A 25611-nucleotide genomic window follows, 5' to 3' on the forward strand; every position below is an offset into this window, starting at 1 on the left:
CGGAGACCTTGTCGTCGAGGTGGGCCGCCGCTCTGCGCAGCTCAGACCTCGCAATCCAGACGTGGGCAGTCTAGCAAGCCCATGAGGCGGCGTTGAGGCAGGGCCTTGACGTTCCCCCGCGGGTGACCTGAGCCCGAGTCGCGTTAAACCTTGCCGGACGTACAAGAAAGTTGTATCCATCCATCCATCGTGTTCCCTGGCACTGTTTGCCGTTATAATGAACCAACTAAGCCAACAATGCGTTTCGATCAGTACACAAAGTGTTTTTTGTATATGGCGCCGTCGAAACGACAAGAAATCGAACCAGCGACCTCGCATTCAGCGACAGCAGTCAGAACCAACTGAGTCAAACGGGCTAGAAAAACACAAACGAGCAAAAAGATAAATGAGATGGGTACAGGCGAGGAGGACGTTCGGACCAGACCCTGTCCAGGCACCACGCGTGCTTTTTGGTCGCCCCTCGGGCGCGACACAGGGTGAGGGCAGGGGTGACTGCCAGGGCGCCCGACGAGACGATCGCGACTGGCTTGCGGGACAGCGCAGCTCGCACCGAACTGACGGCGACGCCTGCGCAGCCCGCTATGCGCACGCGCCACCGTTCCCGCTGGTCTCCTCGCCAACGGGAGCGTGGTGAACGCACCGCGAAGCAAGAAAACCACGACACGCAAGAGAGAGAAAGCTTGAACGACAGAACGCCTCTTTAGCGCACCGCTACCCGGCAACGCTGCCGCACCCAACCTAACCGCGGTCAGCCAACCGCGAGCGCCACGGTGCGAACGCGCTCGGCGGGCGTCTCAAGCGAGAAAAAAGACGTCCGGCATGACAAGTGTAGGACACTCGATGTTGGTGCACACAAAAGGGGTACAACGCAACCCATGAGCCACAGAAGACCAAGTGTATAGAGTGAAAGGTCTCTGATGAAGTTCCACCACGTGAGCCGAACCAACGCTCGCTGCACGGCCGGCGTACGGACACGTCACAGCAGCACATTGGACCGTACAGGGTACAGTTGTTTAGCGCCTGTCCTGTGTAACTTCTCCGTCTTGTGTTGCCGTTCCTTTTGCGCTGCGTTTATTATGAAGTGGAGAAAGTGCTCTATACCCTGTGAATATGGAAGCATATTCTACCAAGACCCTTCCACTCAAAAGGGCATATTAGGTTCATGGCACTGTTCATCGAATCAGCGTCAACCCACGGAATCTATTGACGTGCCTTCAGTCAGTTGGCTACATTTAAAGACTGTCATTCGAACAACAGTTAACTGAGATTACGAGTCGCGCGAGTGTTTCGCTATCTGACCGGCCCTCCATTTTCCTTATGGCCTTTCCTATTTACCCATGTCTTGTAGTAAGTAGGCGAATACGTTTACGCCGGTAAACCTTTCTTCAAAAAAGACCTCTCTATGTGTATCCTACAAGTATACGTGAGTTCGCTCGCTGTCTCTTGCCTTTAACAAATGTCCCGTCTTTCTCACACCGAGTCTTGTTACCTTAAAGCGGCTCGAATATTGAGGGTGACGAACGGAGGGCGGTCCACGCCCTACAAGGGACCGCAGGGCGTGGTCAGTGCTTGAGCCGAAATGAAAGCGAGGCATCGTCACCACTTCTTGCATGACAGCGCCGAACATTTAATTTTAAACCGACGCGCACCGAAGGAGTACGACTGACTCGGTGTACGATAGTTAGAGGAACTCGCAAAGAAGGCAACGGGGGGCAAATGGCATAGAATATAGTTGCCGCAGTCGATTTAACAGAAATACAACCTGCGTCTTTGTCAATGCAGAATTCCCTAGCGGGATATGTACACCCAAACAGCAAAAGCGTCGCGAAATTTATGACGTCACATATAGTGGTGAACTGCTATAAATCACGCTTCAGGCAGGAGAGAGAGATTAAGAAAGCGATAGCTGGACGACTTGACGCGATACATTTTCTCCGCCAAAAAGCAGTTCGTTCCGTTCCGCCGAGGAGATTCGGACGTCCCTTAAAGCGCCCACTTAATGGGCTGCACACAATTGTGTTACGCTACACAATGCATAAGACCAGAGAGAACACGGGAGGAACGCGAATCATCGAGCACAGCGCGCTCTACCCGTCCTGTTCTTTGTGTGCGCTGTCACGCGTTTCATACGTAGCACGTGGCCGTAACATACTCGTGTTCAGTAAGCTCTGTTTAGGTTATAAGCGTGAAACACTCCTCGAAGCCCGAGCATCGACGCGACCTTCCTGGAACCACAAACACGACCGGTTCTAAATGTGGCGATATAATGCCAGAATCGGCTTCGCTCCGTTCTGTTCTTTTGTATCGTCTAGCGCTGACGACCGGGCGATCTCTGCGATGGGCATAGCGCCACCTGCATCCCTGACAAGGCGCGAAAAGGAAAAGCGTCGGAGCACGATCGTCACGTTATCTCGGCTATGGTACGGTTCAGAGACGATCGAAGCAGCCTCTCGCGCCGGTGCACCGAATTAAGTGACATAAGATGACAAGCGGGCGTGGCCATATCGCGATGCCCAAAGCGGAAGCGGGCCGATACGACAGGCGCCGGTGAACGGGCGCACCACGCTCCTCTGCCCGACAGTGAATGGGGGACCGTGGCGTTGAAACAATGCTGGCGCACAGCGGTGGTGGACCGGAAGAGCTTCCCGCGACGTGCCGACACCGCGACAACTAGCGGGCGCGACACGGAACGATGGCCCCGTCGCCCGCTGCCTCGTCGAGCGCCCACCGATCCGTTCACTTTCCCGTGGCGATAACCGACGATACAGTTCCGTGTCGAGGATGTACCAAACGGAACGCGCGATATCGCAGCCCTTACGCTAGAGCAGGCCCTCGTCAAAACTACACGGGCCGTCTTTTCAGGCGTCACGCCGGCGACGCGTCGCCTAGCGTCTATTTAGGCCGCTCTGTTGGTGCCCGGAGCGATAGATGCAGGCTAATTATTGAACACGCTACCATCCCCGTTCGGCCTAACCTGCGTCGCTCTCGGTACAACAGAAAAGACTCGAGAGATGTTGGCCTGCCCGACGGCAACGTCGCGTTAATGTACTACAACGACAGCGTCATCTGCAACGTCACCTGTGACGTCATCGCCGGATTCCGTACATTGGATTACAAATTGCCTTTATTTTTTCACAGCAAATTACGGAAAATGACCACATACTGAAAAACTACAAAGGCGTAAACTGAGTGCATGTGAGGTCCCAACAGTGAGCCGCATATAAAATATATCCGCATATTCCACCGTATGTGGTTGCTTAAGCAGGTTCGCGGCATCATTTACACGGCTGCAATGACGGAGCGGGGAGCGAATGACGCGAAACAGTTCATTTTCGATCGCGACAACAAACCTCTACATAAAACAAGTAACGCCACTGTGAATGTCACTTGCCCGTTGAGAAACCCCGCGTCAAACATTTCATACGGGGCGCCGCGGACGTCTGTCCTTCCGTCGCCGAGTCCGTTCGGGCGCCAGCTTGCTATGTGTAAAACGTAACGTCGGGCTAAGGCATCCATTACAGCCAACCGCGCTGCTATGAAACGTTAAATATCCAGCAATTAAATTACTTAATCTACCAGAACGTGACGCGCGCAAACAAGCATCCCGCGGACTTTTCCGCAGCAGTGCACGAGGTACATACACAGGTTCCCCTGCAGGGACGCGAGTTCACGGCCTGCTTCACGAGCAAGTTCGTCGACCAAAACCGCTTCTAACTGCTGGCGCGTAAACGTGACCAAAACAGACGTCGGGCGTTTCTCACAAGAAACGCCGCCAGCCAATCTGATGCGAAGCGAAACGTGACCGTTTTCTTTTACCGAACCACGCACTCCGAGACCGTTTGTTCGCAAATCTCGCCGAGTCCGACAAGCGTGCGTGCGTGCGTGCGTGTGTGTGCGCGCGTGCGTGCGTGCGTGTGCGCGCGCGTCTGAGTAGGTGTGAGAAACAGAGAGAGAGAGAGAGAGAGAGAGAGAGAGAGACGGAACCATTGTGAGCCGTGCGCTTGTTGTTTCCCTCCCCCCAAACACCCACCACACAAACGCGCCCTGCACGCAACACGCCAATACAGCGCAGGGCAGAACTAGTATCGTCGCAGATGCGAGCGGCCAGATATCTGCCAGGGCCGAGAGGCCGGACCCTTTTTTTTATCGGCGCAATCGACGGCCCAGTGAGTGTTCCGGCTGCCACTCTTCTTGCCCCCGTAAAGGCGGAACACACACGAGAGGGGGAGCCTTCTTATCTGGCACTCGTATCGCGCAGCACACTTTCTCCGCCGGCCCTCTCGAATCCTTCCATTGTCTCCGACGATCAGCCGGAGGCAGGAGCGTGCGATACGCGTGCATCGTGTTCCAACCCGCACGCACACACGACTCGAGTCGGTGCGAGGCATTCATCGCGCTCTCTTCCTCGGCCGCAACAGTCGCCTCGTTCATCACACGCACCAGACAGAAGCACGTGTGCCCCGATCAGGGCGCGAGGTCGGCGACCGATCACAGAGACGAGCGAGAAGGGCTGCCAGGCCGAGTCTTGTTTCCAGCGAGTCGGTCGCTCGTGTCACAACACAGCGACGACAGGAGCACTAGAGTAACACGAGGCGTGCGCCGGTTGCTGCGTTACTGCGTCCTGTTCCTACGCGTTCCTGTAATCACCGTTCGCGGCCGCTTATTCCCCTTCATTAGGGAGCGGCTTGCGACAGAAGTCATGGCGTGCACGAAGACCGCGTAGCAGTCGTAAACAGCGCTAACAAAAACACTGCATCATGGAACAGTCGTTTCTGCAACAAGAGTGTGCGACAACAACAACAAACTAAGGAAAGAAAAAAAATAACAAAAGAAAAATTGCCCTTTAAATTTCCGGCGAGCGAAGTTGCATTTGAGTTATTTCGCGAATGCGCTGTGCCATGCGCCCCCGAAAAGAGAAACAGCAGGTATAATCCCTCCTGACGTTCAACATGTAAGTTTGGACACATATGAAAGGTGTGAGCTATGTTAACAAGAACGGCAAAAGCTTAATCGATATGAATTTGTTCCGACCACATTCAGTGCGGTCAGCATTAGATTTGCAACGTTCTGCTAGAAATTCCGATCGCGTTATTAAAGGAAGGCAGACATTCCAGTCAAAGTGCGAAACAGACATACGATGGCTCTCGTTGACAGCGGTGCTCCTGTGCCTAAATAAATGTCAAGCTGGTGGATGCAAGTAACCTGCGTAGTGAAACTCGCCGGCACGAGTTCAGATCACGAACGAAGTCCTGAAGCCTTTCCTAAGTGTCTCTTGTGACACGTACATAGACGATATTATCGCATTCTCCAAAGATGAGGCTGAGCATCAGCAACACCTGTCTCAGGTATTAAATGGCTTGAGCTTGACAAACTTCAAGGTTAAATTTAAGAAAAGTGCATTCTTTCAAAGAAAAGTTGTGTTTCTTGGAAGTCTCCCTGATGGGACTACCAAAAGCACGAGAAATAGTTCGTCGAGAGAATTTCCCAACTGGTAAAACCATACGACGTCCACTCATAGCATGCGTTTCCGGGACTAGCAGGACGTTTCAGACCCTTCATAGAAGACTTTGCCGTCAAAAGTAGATTCCTCACGCGCCTAACGCAGAAAAATTTTCTGTTTGAGTGTAATGACGAATGTGAGAGAATCCACCGCTATCTGGCGCACAAAATCTCTGCTGAGCCTATTCTATGCATACCGGATTTTATTTCATCCTCTGAACTGATTACCAACGCTGCACAAGATGGGACAAGTGCAGTGTTATATGAGGAATGTCTAGAAGCATTCGGCCGAGAAAAGTGACATGTAGTAGGTTCTTATAGCTACAACCTCAAGCCGTCTGAAGTTAGCCACACGACTACTGAAAAAGAAGCAATTGCAGCCCTCAAAGCAATTCAGTACTTCCGTACGTAGCTAGAAGGTACGAAGTTCATCGATCACCAGGCCCTCTCTCTCATCTCTTGAATATGACCCAACCTAAAGGACGTATCGCCAGATGGGCTAACTACTTGCAGCATCTCCCACCCACCTGGACCCATTTTGACTGATGGCATGGAGGAAGGAAAGCGTAGGAGAGGCCCCGGCCAGCATGGACTTTTTGGAGAAAGTGTGGCGGTAGTCACGTGCCGTTTTTCGCAAAGCACTAGGGCTGGTACCCCAAATGTCAACGTTGCCATAGAAACCGCGCTCCTGAAGCTCTCGCTGCTGCTCTCGGCCTCTGAAAAGTGAGACGAGATTTTTCGACCCGTGTCTTTCTCGCAGCACATTCTGTTCCTAGAGGCAAGCCGACTTTGGAGTGTGGTGTGTAAGCTTGACAGTTGTGTTTTGGGTCTGTGTATGTGAGTGTCAACCGGCAACAGAGACACTCAAGTAATTACGGCCCGGGTCTTCATCGTCTTCTTCAACATGCCACGGAAAAGCTCAATAGCGTGTCTGCTTCACTAAAACTGTTACACACGTTTCGTAGGCTCTGTTCTGACGCGCGTCGGCAGCACGCACTTCCGGCGTCTTGTAACAACGCAAGTTCAAAGCTCACGCCTGTCTGTTCCGGCGAGCTGATTGCAGGCGCAAAGAGAGACGGCACACCAACATGGCTGCATTTCGGGTTTCAAAACCGTGACGTCAAGGCATCTCCTATTTTGTTTCTTTCCTCCATGACTGATGCAGATGCTTTGACGAGACTGATGTTACAATTCAACAAAGAACAATCGGAAGAAATAGATGAAGTAAAATTGTATGAAGGCACTGAACTGATTTTTACTAAAGGTCGGTATCACGTCCCGCCAACGCTGGTTTCAGAGTACTTTATTTGTTCCACGATAGCCCAAAATCTGGAGGGCACAACGGATTTTTGGCGCACCTACAACAAGCTAGTTAAGAGGTTTACGTGGCTTTCGCATGAACGAAGAAGTCACTCAATACGTTCGTTCATGCCATATTTGTCAAGTCAACAAAGTGAAATATAAGCAGCCTACGGACGCTATGATAATACTTTTCCACTCGAATGTGCCTTTAGAAGTTATACACCTGAATATTGCCGAGCTAAATAAGAAACGAGATGGAGTTGGAAAAACTCGAATTTTACTTCTGGCCATAGACAAATGAATCAGGACGGTCGTGGCATGGGCAGGAAAAGAAGATCCAAACAGCGTCATCGCCCTCCTCGAACGGGATATGTTTAGGACTACCAGGACCATCGTATGTGACAACGGTCCAGCGTTCAAGACTGAAAAACTAGCAAGATGGGCTCGAGACCCCAATATGTCAATCAAGTTCTGTGCGTCATACCATGCCGCGGCGAATGGGCTTGCAGAGCGCGCTATAAGAAATGTGAAACAGTACATCAGGATGTCCGATAGTTTCCTTGGTGGATGGAAATATTCTTGAGGAGCAGCTGTAAAACATAACAATCGTTCTTACATCAGTGGCCTGGGATGCAGTCCATAGTTCGCTTGTTCAGGAGGAACCCCTATTCTGCAGGCGGACTGTGAGTTGTGGCTCTTAGAAAATTTCAAGATCGTCGAGGAGAGGGGAAAAAAATTGACAAGAGACATTGCTCAGGCATCCCAGACATTCAAGTCCTCAACCTCGTTTTAATTAGGCGAGGAGTAAGAGATTCCAGCGCCAAATTTTATGGCCCTTACTCTGTGACAAAGACAGCCATTCAGAAAGGAATATTGAAGACAGTTTGTTACATCGGTCAACATGACTCAGTTGAATGTGCTTATATTGGAAACGATTTCAAGTATTACCCAAGGAGGGGTCAGCCAAGGAAACCTGGAAGGGTGAAGCGGCATGAGCCTTCGGATAAAAGATGAAGAAGCGCAGAAGCCTGGAGAGGGGAGAAACGGAGGATGAAGTTGGAATGTAGACAACATGGACGCCAGTTCCAGGGCTAAGCTTTAAATGTATTGTCCTTTTACCAGGAACGCTACATTATTTATTTAGTTATTTATTTATTTATTTATTTATTTTCAGTACTCCCAGGGCCATAGGCATTACAGAGAGGAGGGGCATACAGAATCGGCGGCGGTTTCCTTAAAATTGTCGACGTCGGTTATGGCGGCTAATGAAGGCAAGGAGATGGTTCGATATATTTTCAGTTCGAGGAATAAATTAAATTATACAAAAGGGTACTTCAGCAGTGCGGTATTTCTGCCTTGAAGTTGTGGTCAGTGCGTGAAGATATATAACATGGATAAACGAGTAACTTCTCTTTGAGAATATGATTTTTATAATAAATCTATGGAAAAGACATAGGTAAACATATTTACGGCGCAAGAAAGAAGCGGAATACCAAGGCCTGCTTTCATTGCAGGTACAGTTGCTGTTCGGGAGTAATATGAAACAGCAAAGCGGGCGGCGCGGTTCTGGATGGACACTGTGAACTGTTAAAGTTATCTGGTTAGGGTCTGAAATGGAGCACGCATATTCTAGTTTAGGTATTACTAACGTCCTACAGAGAAATGCTTAACGGTGCTGTTAGCAGCTATAAAATGGCGGCGTAAGAATCCGACCATGCGGCTAACCTGGTTACATACGTGTTTCACGCGCATTTTCCAGGACACGATGTGTGCCATGTGAATACCCAGATATTTGTACGACGGGACAGGTGATAACGGAGTGTTATTAAGAAGATAGCGAGGGGTGTTATCATGAAGGCGGCTAGAAATACGCAGGTGTTTGCACTTAGTGGTGTTAAGCGTCACGAGCACACAGTCTCAGAAAGGCTGCAGGGCAGTGGAAGTCGTCTGATAAACGACAGATAATGCTAACAGCAAAACGGGCGCTGTTTCACACGTACTTTGAACATGCGAAGATAAGCTTCGCGTTTCGTTGAAGTATACACGCAAATATCTACAGGGTGTCCCAGCTAACTTTAGCCAGAGTTTAGAAATATGCGAAGCCCAGCTGGTTTAAATTTCCGGAGTTCGCCACCACGGCGTGCCTCGTAATCAGAAAGTGGTTTTGGCACGTAAAACCACATAATTTAATTGTAATTTCTGGCCCCATGGTTCTCGCTCATTCACAAACAGTACGGGTCAAGCTTCCGATCACCGCTTATAGGGGCGTAGATAATTTATGACCACGCAAAATAGACTTTCTACGACGCACATTTACACGATGCGCAATTCCAGCAGCCTTTCGTCAAACAAAACACGCGCTAGGCGAAAGTGAATTCCTCTCGAAAGAGCATGCGGGTGCTTCCTCCCAACTTTGTCCAGCACTGCGCGTACAAATACCGAACGCAACGTCACGTTGCTACTAGCGCTAAACTAGTTCGACACGAGCTAAACGGCGAACTGGGCGCGTTGGTGAGGATTCGTGTGGTCAGGAAAGAACGCCAAGGGACAAAGACGAGAGAAGAAAAATCGGAACGAGCGCTCTTCCCATCTTCGTCCCTTGGCGCTTTTGCTAACTACACGCGTATACAGTTGGACTAGCAACGGAACGACGCCGATGCCATTGACGTGCATCGGCTCCGCCGCCGCAGTCGGTGGAGCCGGTTCGGTCGCTTCGTGGGGGGGACGAGGAGGCCAACGCGGCTGCGAGGAGCGTTGTCTGGCCATCGCTGTTCCGCGCACGAGATCGGCGAAGCAACTCACGAATCGAGGGCCGCGGTCGCGCGTCTATCGGGTAAACGATCCGCACGAATGGCATCGCGCCAACTGGGCCTCCACGGCGCTGTTTTGTTTATTTTGTTTCCTTTTTTTCCTAATCGCGGTCGTTGCTCAACAAAGGCTCCAGCACGCAGATGTACGAGAATCCGCCGCCACTCATCTGGGACGCCTATCGTGTCGACTTGGATGGAACCGCACAGTGACGTACCGGAAATGTCGAAGACGGGGCATGAGCTTCTCGAATAGGGATGCGCGAATAGTGATTTTTTTTTAGATGGAATCGAATACAAATCAAATAGTGCCAGAATCGAATCGTTTTCGAATAATGAACGGCCGTTATCACATTTGATATAAAACGATGCTCACATCCTAGTATTCTTAAGCTTAGCAAGTTTCCGTCATTGCATAGTACGTTACGAAGCGTTGTTTATTAAAAGCAAGAGCGCAGCGTTAGGAGCAAAACAAGTAGTTTCTTCGCATGCACGGGACTCTTCGGAGAGTGCGAATGATCGCTGTATAAAGGGCGAGAACTTTTAAGTTTTATGAAATTTTAGAATGTAGCACCTTGCAGATACGTAATTCTAGTCATTGAACTCGATTATTCAGAGAGGTGGATATTACTTGCACGAGAAATCGAAACACATTCAACTGACAAAATCCACTAATTATTTTTTCAGTTAATTACTTTACGGCGCATACTGCCATTTACGAATTGTAGCCTGTGACTTTGCAAGGTGTATCCATTCAGAATGAATTTGCAGAATGACGCCAATATGGAGATATGTGCCATAAAACTTGGCGTGAAAAAGCACTGTTGTTCCACTTCTTTTATACAACGCTATTTCATGCATTGAAGCACGAGAGTGACTGGAACACCCATGTATTTAATTCCCCACATTGGGAAATAATATCTCCAAAGTGGTGTGATCCTGGAAATTGCTTTCAAATGGATACGTCTTGCAAGTTCACTGGCTACAGTTCGTTGATTGCAATATGTGCCACAAGGTAGTTAATTACAAAGTTAAAGGAACACTAACGAGAAAAACGATTTCTTCTGCATCATTAAATTACCCTTCTACAACACCAAAACCACCAATCTTACCACGATAAGGCGCTTAGTGGGCAAGAAAAAGCGCAAAAGCGAAATACAGGTGGCGACGCCTCTGAATTTCCCGCACCAGGTCGCTGTGACGTCATGGATTTTGATAGCGTCTTCTTGGGCCTACTTAGCAGTATAGATTGACTGCGTCGTGTTTCAAAGGAACCAAATATTAAATATAGCAAGTTTGGGGAACCTTTACTGAGCCTACGCGGCCAAAATACGAAAGCATACCTTGGAACCCCTGACGTCACACGGCCGTACCGGCGTCGAGGTTTCAGCACGAAATTCAAATATTGATTCTTTGACTCATTTTTTTCATCTAATATTCAAACTATTATTTCGAAATGACCACCTGCAGAGTTCTCATACAATGCTTTATCAGTCTATACTGATTTATTGTTTTGCTTTAGTGTCCCTTTAATGAGTGAATGTTTATTAATTAGTTGAATATGTGGACACTTATAGAACCCACTACGCAGTTGACTACTCGCTCCACTACGCAAGTCCTCATGTTTTGAGTCTATACTATGGTTTCTGCGGGCGTGAAAACTTACGGTACTATTGCTCCAATTTTATGTTTATTTGGGAGCAATTGCCATTTTTAAATATTCGAAAAGCATTCGAAAAATGTTCGCATTTACGAATAGATGACTAAAGACCGAAAGGAATTGTACACTATTCGATTCGCCATTAGAAAGTTTCGAATATTCGCACACTCATATTGTCGAACGAATACCTCGCGCATGTACATGCGGGAACGCTGTTGAGGCCCGACATTCTGACCCCTCTATCCTGGCCCCTCCCAACACAAACACACATGCATTCGCATATAGAAACCTATACGCTCACAAGCACACACATACGTTTTCTTTACAGAAATTGAAGAATTCTGGTGGGGACCATTCGCTAAAAGCCGTTGAAAACAACCCGACATCCTCAGAAGAGAAAAGATGCAAGTTAATGTTTTGAGCATTTGACATGATGGAATACTGCAGCGCAGAGCAATACTTTCCATACGGACGTAAAGAACTAGGACATAGACGGGAACTACACAGAGGTTAAGCATACCATAAAATCTGGTTTGCTACCTTAGCAGGGTTGACATTTCCAAATTCCCTGAGTTTTCCAGGTTTTCCCCGAGTGCCTTTAAATTTGCAAAATTTTCTGAGTGATACAGAACTTTGTTCATTGTGAATACGGGCTGACCCCATGTTGTCCGATGCTGTCACTCTCTAGTAAGCATGTTGAAACAAAAAATGACTTAATCCAGTTTGAATAGTAAGGCGTAATGTTTATTTTATTCAAAAAGAAAACAGATGCAAGGTGTTACTAAAATGCACGACGAATAAAATATATTTGAAAAAAGAAATGGTAGATCCCATTGCAAAACAAGTGGAACATTCTCAAATACGAAAAAATAGAGACGCATACAGAAGCAAATATTCTCGAAAATGAGCTATTTCCATCAACTGATAGCAAGTTCCTCGGTATCAGGCCCGAACTTTATCACAAGTGAGATTCTCTCTCAAGAGCTTGTAAGTAAACCATAACTGTCTTGGCATACTCTCAGCCCGCGCACAACGCCTCAGTGTTGGGTTTCACTGCTTTAAAGAGTTTATTTTGATTTGGATGAGAGACACCTTCATCTCGGCGTCAGCAAACAATTTGTTTTTTTAAGCTCAAGCTCCTTCAAAGAAGCCGCGGCACGCTTCCTTTTCAGTTCATTCCTCAATGCGTGGGTTCTTCCTGTTCTATTCCTCCTTCCACCGCGCGTTCGCCCCACGGACCATTTGAAACATCATCTTGGTCAGTTGCACAGTCAACGTACGATTTTTTCGGACTCCCTAACGGCCACAAAAACGGCCGAAAAGTCGGGCAGTCCGAAAAAATTAATGCTTGTCTAACTGTACTTAAGGGCTCGCCACAGGCACGTCCGAAAAACCTCTGGAGGCTTGCCAGTAAACTTATCAACTTATTAGGCATGTCGGTGCTCATAGTGCGAGAGGGGACGGGGACGCACGCATGTATAATTAAGGAATACATACTGTGCCCCGTGACAATTGCCCCTTCCCACGCTTGGCGATAGCAGCGCAATAGTTTGCGTATGCTTCACCGCTTAACAATTCTGTCCCGAGGCGAAGGTGGCTTTCGAAAACCAGCATTATGCAACGCGTTGTGTTTTCCGAGCTTCGAAGCTAATCTGGAGGATTACAACGGCGGAGTCGGTGCCATTAGTGACAGCGGCAAATTCTATCAATGAAAAACACGGCACCGTACGGCAAGAAGCTTAATAGCGAATGTAGAAGCAGCCAGGCCTGGTGTTGCCACGGTGGTGGCTACGGCTGCCAGCGGAATTGCGTGCGAGAGCGCCGGTTCGAGGAGGCGAGATAATCAAAATGGCGGCGGTGGTGGCTTTGAGTAATGCCGTTTCGGACTTGCAGTCATGGGAAAAAGTCCGAAATATCGATCGGCGAAGTGTTATTGTATCCCAAATTTCAGACGTTCTTATACATTGACTATGTGGTGGTGCTGCGAAGCCGTGCGAATTATTGGGCATGTCTGAAAAATTGGTCGTCCGGAAAATCGGTCGTTGACTGTACTCTCGAAAGTCCTAGAGCCGACGACACGGCGTCAAATACGATTTGTTGCGAGTACTCTGTCACTGGAAAGAGCATTAGCGCGACTTTCGTTCACTTTCAATAACATTTTTCCCTGACAAAAGCACAAGTTCCCCGAGTTTTCCCTGAGTATTTCCAGACTGTCCAGAAGTTCTCTGAGAATTCTCGGTTTTCCCAGTTGGTAGACGCCCTGCTTACACAATGGGGGACGGCGGTAGGGGAAGGTAAAAATATAAGACACTCAACAAGCACAGGCAAACAGTTACCTCCGTTCACCATCGCTGCACAAGATCATTATTAGCGCCAGTTGATGCCAGTGCCATTTGACCAGGCTTGTCGTTGTTACGAATTGTAACAACGTTTTAGTCAGCCTGCTGCGAGGGCTGATTAGGTCGGCATTTCAAAGCGACACCGGGAAAGGTATCCTGTAGGACTCCACCGGCTGCCGCTGATTGGCTGCAGTAGTACGAGCGAGGAGACTGGCTGGGGGTGTCTGTCTCCTCCTCACTGGTACCCCAGCCGAGCCAATGATCATTCAGCAGCAGTCAAAAATGAACAATCCACTGGGTGGAGACTTAGAGACCGTGAGACGAGGTACAGGGGAGGGACCCCGGTTAATTTTGATCACATGGGATTTTTTCGACATGAACGCAGCCGAGCGTTGCTGGATGCCACCCCCACAGAAATAGGGCCAGGAATCGATCCCAGAGCGTCGTTCTAATTGCAATTCGATCCAATATTGGAGTTTTACGAGCCAGAACATACGATTATGATGCACGAAGCGTAGCGGGGCACTTGGGATTAATCTCGACCGCCTCAGCTTCTACAACGTGCGCCGAACGCACGGTTCTGGCATTCCACCCCCATTCGAAATACGGCCGCCGCCGCTGCTGGCAATCGAACCCGCGACATCGTGCTTAGCAAAGCGACGCCAAAGCCGACCGCTGCAGCTGTGCCTCGACCAGCTAAAATTAGCATAAACAATGAGTCAACACAACCGGTTGGCAGCAAAAGTGGCGGCGACGGCTGCGGCGGCAGCAGCAGCAGTAGTGGTAGTAGTAGTAGTAGTAGTAGTAGCAGTATTAATGGCGGAAAAACGTCGTGCTAAGTGTGCGGCGGAATCCTGCATCTATAGCTCGGAAGAGAGACTGAGGGCCGCAAGTGATTCACCGCCACCCTCTCCGGAGCTACGCAGTGCACAATCACAACGTTCGAGGACGTTGGCTCCGTCACGGAAGTCACTGCGTCGGAGAACAGTCGACCCTAGGTTGTTCGTCAGTGCGTCCGCGCCGGTCAACGACTCCAGCAGCCACCAGCTCGTGACTGACACACACACACACACACACACACACACACACACACACACACACACACACACACACACACACACACACACACACACACACACACACACACACACACACACACACACACACACACACACACACACACACACACACACACACACACACACACACACACACACACACACACACACACACACACACACACACACACACACACACACACACACACACACACACACACACACACACACACACACACACACACACACACACACACACACACACACACACACACACACACACACACACACACACACACACACACACACACACACACACCGCGGCAGGTCTTATATGCGTGACTGAACAGTCGGCGAGGTGATGTGCCGGCTGCCGCGTTTAAGTGCTAGAAGCGCACACTCAACGGGTGAACTCAAAGTCTTCTGCGCTTTAAGGTTTAATTTTTCGTTGTCCCTAATCAGGAATACTGCGCCGCAGTTTCTCTGCTTTCTTTTTAAAGATAAGCTTTCTTCGCTTATTCTCCGGGGTCTGGCCTTCGTTGTCGTCTCCCCGCCAGATACACAGTTAAGTTGCGCATGTGCCCGAGCAGGTAACTTCGGCACTGGGCCATACGTCCAATCCCTCAGAATGGGTGTGCCCCTATTACGCGAGTTGTATGGAATCGAATTTCTACAGATAAGTGCCGTACTTATATAGAAGTACCACACTGTGCCATATACACCCCTGATCACAGCTCTTCCCTCGACAAGCATCAGACATCACATTCGTCCCCGTAATGCAGACAGCTACACAGGCGACATGGGTGTGCTATGTTTCATCCCCTATAGACTGCTGCTACCACACAATTTCCTGCAATAATTACTAGATGTAACTCTGGCGCTGCGATCATTGAGCCACCGTGGGAATGGCGGGTAATACATGGATCTGCCTTATCTTCGTGCTTGGCGCTTGGTTTATAACGCCCCATCTGGACCTAAGTTGGCCTAAATTTCAAAGTTACTTATATATATCTTTTGTTACTGCAGAGGGTAATGCAATGCAAGCACGTATAAACGCTGCTAACTGCAGGGGTTCCCCTTCTCCACGATCCGTCCGTGGCGCAGCGCTTTCAATATCGGGCCTCTATGCTGGAGGTCCGGTGTTCGATTCCTGCCGTCGCCCAATTTTAATAATGCGCATTTACTTGTTTATAACGCAGTACTTCATCATTATAGAACCCTCTGCAAAGTCACGAAGCCACTTAAAGCCAGAAGGGCTAAGCTTAGGCAATCCCGTGCGCTGTATACCCATCGTTCCCGTGCTGACTGAACTGCCCAGCTTGCAGCTCACGTACACACTGGCGCCACAGAGTTCCGTCTATACTCGCAAACAACCTTCTGTGGCTACGAAGGGAAAGCAAAGGGGACGGGGCTCCTCCTGCAACGTGTGTCACCGCGCCAAGTAGTCCGCCACCGTTTGACAGTGCTTTTGGTTGCGCGGAACAGGCGCAAAATCGGCGCAACTTCCACGTGCGACGGTTTCGCGTTTGCCCAGAAGCGGATAGAAAAAGTCGCAAAATAAGTAAATCTTTACATTCAGTGGTGTTTTGTCTTATCTAGCAGTTGCTAATAAGGTGTTTATGTTTTCTCTTCGCCAGATTAAACTAACGTGGTTGAAAACAGGGGACTCTTTTGAGAAGCGATCTCACTTATGCGCGCTTTGCCTCCGTAGCGTTCCTTTCGTAGCCACAGAAAGTTGTCCGCGAGTATAGTAATTGTAAGAAACTCTATGGCTGCTACCTCGTTAATTCAAATAAACTTCGTGTCATTTATATTCTAACATTGCGTTCTTTTTTTTGTGATGAGAACTGACCGTGGTGCTAAGGCCAAACTTCACCACCAGAACGCTGAGGAATGATCGCAAAACTTACACCAGCGCTAAATGTGGAAGAATTTCGTGGAAAAAAAAAAAGCATGAAGCCCACATCTTACAGCACTGAATAAGCTTGACATTAGGAATACAACCTGCAGCGCTTTCAATGCGGGTCCCTCGAGGACTCAAAAAACCCGATTCAACGCGCAACTAACTGGGTGAGGTGAACAATCGCCACAACAGTCACGCTGACACGCTCGGGCCTAGTGGTGTAGCCAGAAACTTAATTCAAGGGGGGGGGGGGGGGGGAGGCTCTGCGCCAACCAGCAGACCCTCACTCTCCCTCTATATATATCTGGGGGGGGGGGGGGGGTGTATACCACGCAAAGACAAACTCCTAGCAGTACCCGGACTAGAATACTTTAACAACGAGGATGCACGTTTTTGAGTTGCAGAAACAACATGTTGCTTAACATCTGACAAGTTTTTCATTGCTAAGGCATGCAGTCACTTCGCATCAAATCATGCTGTCATCCTTATGCTATCTTTAAATATGATGATATCAAAGAAAAGTAAAATTTTGTTCACGAATGCATGCATTGATATAATGTACGTCGATGACCTAGCTGGTACATAACTTGGAAAGGCTAACAGCGCTAAAAACGAGGCCAAACACAAAACAAACAGTGCACTATCGCGTGTCTTCTTGTCTCCAGGCCAGATGGCCAGACTTGTTGCAGTAACAGTGGAGATAGCCGTTGTTTTTTTCAGCCAGATCTTCTCGTGAGTGGCCACGGCTACGTACGGAAGAGGTCAGGCACTGTTTTGCGAGTCGCCTGTCAGTCAAACGCTCTTTTGGCGTTGTGGGCATGCTATAGATTTAAAAATACAGGAACGAAGCTTTGCGCTAGAACTTCGACAGTATCTTATGACGCAGGTGTCACTCACATTCGGTGACCTGCTGTCCGACTTGTTTGAAGAGACGTTTGGCAGTAACTTGCGATCACGGTATTGTAGTCGTCCCGCGACGCATATTGTTACCAGATCACGAGGCAGACAGTCGGAAGCAGGGCCGTTTTCTGTGCAGAAGCGATTGCGAAAATTACGGCATCCGTAGCTCGCAGTAAAGTAAGAGCCAGTATATAGCTTCGAGAGATTTCAAAGTGTCGTGTCTCCGGACACCCGTCTAGTCTGAAAATTGCCGAGACGTTTAGTTATAGGATCGGCTCTCCGCAGCAAGCAACCCGTGTTATACGACGGGGAAGGTGAGCCACAGCTAGGCGACTGGTCACGGCCGCCTGGTGTTGAGCTATCTGGCAGTGACGAGACGCTCTTCCGAACTTCGTTCTTGACGCCTTTTATGCGCCTCCCCCCACCCCTCCTCGTATCCGTTACCACACTCTCCTTGTTAAAATTCTTTTCCGTCGTTAGTCGCTGTGGCCCTCTTAAACATTGACCACGATGTTACACGGCACGGCGGCCCCTAACATTCCTATATTTCTGTCTCTGCGTGCATTCGAGGACATTCACCTACCCGCCCTCCCATCTGTTCTGGCAGTTTCTTAGCTTCCCTAGTGCAGCAACCCCGTCCTTGATATATTTTGCCGTGCGCAAATCAGCGTTCTGTATTTTCTTCTTGTCCTGTTTTGCTCTAATCTTTATCTGAGTGTGGAATTTTTAGCGCAGACTCCCTCCGAGCAGTTATCGTTAACACGATCCCGAATGAGGTAGAGGCGCGCCACGAGTGGGGCCGCAATGTTCTATGCACGGGAGAGGGGATCGCCACCATGGCATTGCCCCCCCCCCCCCCTTTGGACCTCCACTAGCCCTTGCTCCACTAGCCTTGCTTTCACATTCAACCTTTCACTTTCATCTATGTCGATCTTTCGGAGTCCGGCTCCTGAAATTTTCTGTTCCTAGGAAAGGTGGGAAGCGGGGGCGGTTGTCAGAAAACTTTAGAAGAGGGGGGGGGGAGGTTCGTCCCCCCGAACCTCCCCTGGCTACGCCAACGCTCGGAGCTGCGCCAGTGTGCTGCCGTTGTGGTGCTTTGCCGGATGCAACAGCGAGCACAGGCTTTCTCGTCCAGCGTTTTCAGCCGCGGCCGGACTGGAGTACGCGTGCACGCACTGCAGTACGGGCGTGTTTCGCACAGGAGCCTTAAAAAAAAAAAAAAATATGTTAAGACCCCCTTGGCTCCATAGTGTCCGTTAACAAAAGGCAATACAAGCAGACGACGGCCCCAGAGACTGGCAACACCACTTCTCAACCACGTGGCAACGCTTTAAACACCTCACGCGGTGCATTTCTGTCGCCCCAGCTGCGACCACTCCTGCGTGCCGCACTGTTTGCTAGAACTCGCCAAGTTCCAAGCGCTCACGAAGCCCGGCGAGAAAATGACACGGCACGTGTTCGGCAGTACGGAAACAGCGCGCTGCACCGGAGGGATCTCTCCGGGTAAAGTCGGTTTCGTACGCTGAGAATTTGACTGCGTCTTCACACTAGCGAATTCTAAGTAGCGGCAAATCGGCGCTCGGACCCTTCGCGCGTGCGATTTTTCGATGTTCGGAGTGCCGAACTTTTCCGCGAGAACGCACAGGCGGCAAGGACGGCGAACCAATCACGCACGTGGATCGTAGACCCGTCGTTGCGGCCTGCCTACTTAATTTTTGTTTCGATAAATAACGCACTCAAACACAAACTGCCACGCACACAGCTTCTAAGTTGTTTTGCTTCGTTTTCATCGAGTCGAACCGACGGCAGGAATAATTCCGCACTCCGCTACATAGGCGCTCGCAAATGCGAAAATTGCAGCGGCAGCGCTCGGTACACGTGAAACGTAAATGCCAAGTTCGCATTTGCAGAAATCACAGCTGCGGAAAACGCAGTGTAAGGTCACACAATGTGAAACAGGCTTGAGGAACGCACAGAGAAAGCAGCGAGCCGGTTCGGATTATTTTCGGAGATAACTTTCTCATTTGTTACTGCGAAAATATTCCGGCCAAGTTTGACCGCGCTGGTTTTGGGTTGTTATCCTGGAGACTTGTCACATTCCACCACGAAAGTCCAATTCCGCCATATTGGCGTTTCGGGACGATCAGAGACGACGTAGGCATCATGTTAGCAAATCAGAGCTGGCAAAGCTGGGGAATTCGGTAGCGTCCACAGAATTTCTCGGAGCAGATACTGAATCGTCGTAGCTCGCTGTACAAGCGACGGTTTCGAATTTGACAGAACGCAGGAAGAGCAAAGTGCGACAACTAAATTGAACACTCAGTGTTACAATATTGTGTAATAGTTTAATCCCACAAACTCAAACGTATCATTTTTGATACACTGAACTTGATGCCCAAACCCTCTAATGTACACTGGAAAACCAATGTGGAGCCCATACTGGCGCTTTTAATACGCTGGAGGAGGTTTTCAGTTCTGGATAGGTCAGCAAATCAATTACCAATAAAGTAATAAAGTACCACAGTAAGTAACTTCTACTCAATTGTGATTTCACTGTTTTCTTCATACCAGTATACTCTCCGTGGGAAGAATTGAATGCCAACAAGCTGTTTTTACTCTCCTTAATGTGGAATGGTGTTCCGAGTTGTGTGGGATTACCGTAAGTGCTGTGGTAAATACGGTGCCCATCACTTCTGTTCCCCAGCTTAAACGAATGCCAACGAGACTGTGAAACTATTTCCGGGAGCGCAGTGACGCGTGGGCGTTGCTTCCGTATAGCTTTTCTTTCGTTGCTGCAGAAGGATGTCAGCGACGGTAACACACGACGCACAAAGCACCAGACCACACGGCCATCAATAGACGCACCAGCAAAGGGTGGAAAAGCAAGTAGAACAGGAGCGCGCGAAATTACGAAAACAGCCGAGAGAACGGACGCTGCGCGAGAGCGAACATTTTCTGTGGCTGCAAAACGAAAGACCTTGCCCATCTTTCACGCGTCCACTAACGTCTGGTGTGTGTTATATTTTTGTTGTGTTTTTTTTTTTCAGTGTTTCTGACTCGATTCCCTTCTGCTTACGATTTGAGCTGTGCCAGTGAAAAATGTTTTTATTTTATTCTCCACACTTTTATGCATTGCCGTTGTGATACTCGATTTATGTCCTGTAGGTTGCAGGTTTGTTATATTACTATCTTTTTTCACGCGTGCAGCAAATCAGACATTTATAAATCTAAGGCTTTGGTGAATACATAAAGAAAGGAAAAAGAAGAGAAAAGTCGGAACTACAGAGCTCGCGTGTATGTGCGTCTGCCTTGCGCCACGAAGCAGTACGCACCACTAAGTCGCACAGCTACAGGACGCCGCGGTGGAGCGCCCTTGCGCATTCCAACGAGCCGAGGTTCATTATAACGTGTGTGCGGGGCTAAATTTACCCCGGCAGAAATGCGGCCGGGAAACGAACCCGTGACCTTGTGTCCAGAAGCAGGAAGTCACAGTCGCCGAGCCACTGCTCCAGGCAAAAAAAAAAAGAAAAGATGAACGGGCGAGAGAGAGAGAGAGAGAAAAGAAAGCAGCAGGTGGGTGAAGGCGTCGGCCACAGCGCCGGGCAATGCGAATGCCGTTTTGCGGAGCCGTTCATCGCGCGAATCGCTGCGCGTCGACGCTAAGCAGGGCGCCTCGATGCCAGGGCGCGCTGGCCGTCGAGGCAGCGTACCGCTAAACGAGGCGTCGCGCGCCCCTTTTGGCAGCGACAAGCGCGCTCGGCGCGCAATTTCGCGCTTACGTGCTGCGACGAGCCCGGGTGGGCAGCTGGACTACCGCTTGCGTGCGTTGCAAGCGCCCGAGAAGCCCGGCGAAACGACATGCCACGCTAAAATTTAAACTGTTAGGCGAAAAAAACGAAAAAAAGAATAAAAGAACAGCAGTTTAGTGTAGAATAGTTTAGTGTACTACGACAGAACCAATGGCTGGGATGCGGCTGTAACAGATCCTACACGTACACGTAAGCGGGCTACGCGGAACATACGATCTGTGACCGCTCTGACAGGCCATCTGGCGCCAAGACGGCCGCCACTACGCGACACATCCGAGTATCCACTCGACGAGTTTGTACAGCCGTGCTCCGAGACTACACCCCCCCCCGCCTCCCACCCCCACCCCGCTAGTTGCTGCTGTACCTTGTAAGGGGAGTAGGACCAATTGGCTCACGCACACGAGATCTGTCCGCGTACGCTTGCTTGGCTGGTGAAGCTGCACATAAAATGTTAATTGAGTGCAGTAAAGAAACGAACGAATCGAATTTCGCTCACAGTACTGACGAGAAATTTTTCACTTTACAGCATTGGGACAAATTCCGTAAATATAGAGAAAATTGTTTTTGGCTAAAACAGAACAGAATGCATTTATTAAAACAATCTGTTTCTTTCACCGCCATACATTTCCTGTAGCAAAAGAAAGAAAAGGTTCCATGTTTTTTTTTTTTTTTTTTCAGGTTAACTTCTTCGGGGTCGAGCCTGCACCTATGGCACAGTTTGGAACACGAATACAGATTTTCATTAGTGGTTTTAAACGGAAAGCCGGGCAAGTTTACGCGTACATATCACCTCAACACTTTCGAAAATTATGCCTGCAATTCCCTCGATACACAGCTGAAAGGCACTCCTGAAGCAGTTCCGGCAGTGCACCGTGTATTTTATTTATTTCAGTTGTTTAAGAATACACAAGTAACGCACACTGTCTGAGTTACAAGGCAAAACTTTTCAAACACCTCTTGGGAGGTTGTTCAATTTGTTAAATGCATTCAGGAGGTACGGTCAAAAACTCGCTGGTCGCATTTCATTACGACACGCTGCTCTATGCCAAAAATTGACAGCTATCTAATCCCTCTTCAGGCATTAGATAGACGCTCTACCAAGTCACCTTGAAAATTTACGTTTCCGCACGGCATGATTACCCATTACGAACATATACATCAATAGCGCTCATTAATTTTTTTAATGACGGAAATTCGCACGTCAACAAAATCACAAAACCACGACATGCATTTAGCCCGTCGTTTGAGTGATTATGCAAAGATTCGCTTATATGTTCAACCGCATAACACCGTTGCTTACTTACGACTGGCCCTAGCTTACAGTACGATAGCGGAGGATATGTCCTGCACATCGCTTTACACAGCAGATACCGCGCTAATCACGGCCTTACTTCGTTAAATCAGTACAACGACAACGCCGTCGACGAAGCTCAGAAAGAGACCATGTCAAGTGGCACCAAAAGGCACTGTTAAAGTAGAGACGAATGTCGCGCAAGACCCCTTAGAGCGAGAACGCCAAACGCTTTCCAAACAAGCGCCGTTACAACCATAACAGCTGTCAAATACACCTGAAATAGATGCTCGATGTGAAAGTCAATGACGCAGTAGGTTCCTATATACTCATGGTTCAGAACTTGCATTAAGAAAGGTGACCTCATTCCAGCACAACTGAAACCCACTGAGATAATGCCCTGTGTTAGGTTGGAACAGTTCTGAGTTCAGCAAGCGCGAGTGAGCCGCAGCCGGCATTCACTACGCGACAGGTGCTCTTGCAGCCGAACTTGATCGGTCACTCTGTGAACACTTCACTGAGGCGCACGGCCGCATCGACCTGTCTTGAGCTAACAAATACTTAACGTGACGTACGAAACACGTGCCGCAATCTCATCAAAACGACCATCTTTTGGAGGGTCGGCAGCCGCCCCAAGCATTTCGGCGCGCCAAGTGATCACGTGTACACAACGTTGCAATTCGCTATGACTAAGCAAGGCGCGCCGATTCAAATGCCATCCATTATTTTCCTACCGCAGCAGGTAGGTGCGTATCATAACAATGGCACTAGGGCCAGTTACCTGGAATCGTTTACGGCGGAAAATGCTTGCGAGCTTGGCGTCGATCGTCTAAACTGATTTCGAAGGAGCCGCGCGCTTGTGTTGCCTTGCATTGGGCGCCTAAGATATACGTTGACATTGTCTTTGGCGAAACAAAGATCTTTGTTTTTGTTATTCTCTGTGCCCCGACTACGTAACGTGCCAGAGTGCGCGATCCTCGAATGATCTGCACAGCGGTCAATGTGGGCCAAGGCTCGTTGGGAAAAGAAAATCGACTTGCGTAAGCATCACAATGACGGGGCGACTGCCCACCGCGGCCTTCGCGACATTAACCAGGCTTACCCCATTCAGGCTACACGCCACTAACTCACCGACGTTTCGTCACCAGCGAAACGGCGCCGGTGGACGCACGCAAAAGCATGCACTGGCGGTGTTGTTGGCTGTCCCCGATTAACGGCGTTCCGAGGGGCAGCCGCCGGCACTGGCGAGGAAAAGAGGAAAGGGCAGAGCCGTCGGGCCACTTACCATGGCGAAGAGACGGTATTCCTGGCGGGGTTAAGCCGACGGCCCCGCTAGACTACGACGGCACGGGGTCGCGACGAGGAACGGCGCAGCCATGAACGACAAAACGCCGTCTCTCAGGGGAGCACGCACGCGGCCGAGCCGAAACGTCTCGCGCGCGCTACACCGCACGGCGGACCGCCATGACAGCGGCGTGCAACAAAACAGAGGAGCCACAACTTCCGGCCGGCCGGCCGAACCACGACGACGACCACTGCCACTGGCACAACACACGGAGAAAAGAACACCGCTCACAGTCGGCCCGACGGGCTGGCCGCAAAGCTTGACATGTCTTCGTTCCTTCGCCCTCTCGCAACGGTGACGACGACCAGGGCAGTCGTGGACAAAAGACGTTGAGGGGTTCGCCACACAATCGCAGAAACGGAACCCAGTCAACCCAGCGGCTGCAAGCAAGCGCACGAACTCGACGGGCGCCGCGCACAAAACCCGCTTCTGCACCGCTCAGGCCACCTGGCCCAACACGCGCGCCGCGCACCTGGGAGAACAGAAGGGAGACCGGCTCTACCAATGAAAACGCGCCGTCACCTCCGAACAATCGTGACGTCACTGTGCGTCACGACCCAAACGAACTACGCGATAGCAAACTCGCGAGCGCGCCGCGCGTGCCGAAAGGCGCTTCGGTTTGTGCCGCTAGAGCAACGAGACGTCATCCATGACGTATCGTCGCGGACGTTTACGTCACGAGAAGCTTGTCGGCGCCCGCTCTTTGCAACCAAAAGCACCGTGGCACGAAACGGGTGCGTTGGATTTTGCTGCCCCTAGCGTCATACGTCACGTTGCGAGCGCGAAGGAATGCCGGAAAGGAGGAGCGGAACGCGCGGCGGCCGTCTCGGGCCGCGATGCGCGCGAAGCCCCAAGGCGCAACAGGTCGCGCTGCCGCCGCGCGCGGTCGGTGGCGGCGACGGAGGTCGGCGTCCTCTGCTCGGCGCCGGCGTCCCTCGGGCGGTGGACGGTGAACGCGGAAATACGGCGCCCCTACGGCCGGAGACAAATGCCGGAGACAGGCCCCCAACCCCTTCTTTCTGCGCGGTTTTCATTCATTTCCTTCGCAGCGGAGCTGCGGCAACTGTTTGCGAGCTGTGTGAAGCCCGCTTGACTACTCGCCTGTTTCGAGGACTGCTTATGGCATGGTCATGTGACCACTCGTTGCTTTTCTTTTCGGCTTAGCTATGCAGCTGTCGATGAGTGGAAGGATCTCAAATATTTGCGGCATCCCCCTTCCGTAAACTTCTTTGTTCTCCCTCTCTGTCACTCCTACTTCTTCGGCATTCTATCGCGTTGTGACGCCAAATTCTGTTTCACGTCTGGTTAGGAAAAAAATTAAGCACGCTCTGAAAGACACGGAGAGAACTTCACGTTTTAAATAGTAAGGCAAGAAGAGCATCAGCGGTATAGTTATAAGTAAATAGCACTGAGTGAAACTTAGTTTTCCGCTCGATCGATTATAAGTAAATTCATTCCGAAACTAAAAGAAATGAAATCGAGGAGTCGTATACCCAACAATTTCAGTCCATATAATCAAATGCCCCCTGGAAATGGAAATAACAAGGGACGAGGACTTCTTTATAGCAGTGCCTTTTTATTTCCATCTTTGCGCAAGTCGCCATAGGTGTTCTGGTCTGAAATTGTCCGCTTTTAATTGACTAGCCAAGCAACACGTACGGCTGGGCTGTACACCGCATGAAAAGCTTTCAATTTCAA

At 49.8% G+C, this 25611-nt stretch overlaps 1 protein-coding gene across 1 annotated transcript in view; it reads right to left on the reverse strand.

The window, feature by feature from the left end:
• LOC126529667 (uncharacterized) overlaps nucleotides 1-24351 on the reverse strand; it is a 246707-nt gene extending 222356 nt beyond the window's left edge. The window contains exon 1 of the mRNA XM_055069943.2: nucleotides 24145-24351. The gene's annotated coding sequence lies outside the window, so the exon portion shown is untranslated. The remainder of the gene's footprint in view (nucleotides 1-24144) is intronic.
• Nucleotides 24352-25611: the final 1260 nt, after the last annotated feature.

This window comes from Dermacentor andersoni, chromosome 9 (assembly GCF_023375885.2).
Source record: "Dermacentor andersoni chromosome 9, qqDerAnde1_hic_scaffold, whole genome shotgun sequence".
Lineage (NCBI taxonomy): Eukaryota > Metazoa > Arthropoda > Arachnida > Ixodida > Ixodidae > Dermacentor > Dermacentor andersoni.